General features: G+C 36.6%; 1 long non-coding RNA gene across 1 annotated transcript; it reads left to right on the top strand.

The window, feature by feature from the left end:
- Positions 1 to 293: 293 nt before the first annotated feature.
- LOC116655698 lies at positions 294 to 542 on the top strand. The gene is made up of 3 exons (XR_004310764.1): positions 294 to 315; positions 371 to 403; positions 465 to 542. It is a non-coding gene; the product is annotated as an uncharacterized LOC116655698 (long non-coding RNA).
- Positions 543 to 756: the final 214 nt, after the last annotated feature.

Here is a 756-nt window from a genome sequence, read left to right as displayed (position 1 = left end):
AAAGCTTAAAAGCTTATCACCGAATATCATTGATCTGCGGTCACCTTGGATAAGTGAACGAAACATCACGCGATTCTTATCTATGTTTTTGCATATCGAGATAAGAGTGCCGTTATGTAAAAGCGTTTTCTCTAGCATAGTTAGGGCTAGATTTGCATAGGAGAGGTTGGACATTATTTGACGAGCTTGAAAGCAATACGGCTGCAATCATAAGCCAAGTTTAATAAATATTTAAATAGTGCTGAAAATAAATAAAATCAAATCCCAGACGAATTATCGGGATTCATTTAATAGTGTTTAGTTATTTTATGCCAGGTATGTTATAAATTCAGTGCAGTGCAGTTTTTTCATGAATTTATTACCCCCCCAGTGCCACGTGCCAGTGCGGCTAGTACCAAATTATGTAAGCGGCTAGCACCAGATTTTTTTTTAATCGGCTAGTACAGGATTATGTAATTGTCTAGCACCCTATTATGCAACCGGCTATCTGGAGGCCGAAATGGATGAAATATGGGAATTAACTAGTGCAGAGATTCGACGCGGGATCGTAATCTTTTGATAAATATTTTTTGGATTCGACGACAAGCCCCCTTTTCGCTACACGGAGAGAAAACTCCGGCGAATTATTTACAAATTTGTAACTATAAGAAGTGCAATTATGTGTATATTGGCCTGCTGAAATTTATACAAAGCTTTCAAATCCCTTATGTTAATTATGAAATTATTCTGCGGAAGAAATATTGTATCTTAATTCGA

The sequence above is a fragment of the Drosophila ananassae genome, chromosome XR (assembly GCF_017639315.1).
Source record: "Drosophila ananassae strain 14024-0371.13 chromosome XR, ASM1763931v2, whole genome shotgun sequence".
NCBI lineage: Eukaryota > Metazoa > Arthropoda > Insecta > Diptera > Drosophilidae > Drosophila > Drosophila ananassae.
This window is presented reverse-complemented; position numbering and strand designations above follow the sequence as displayed.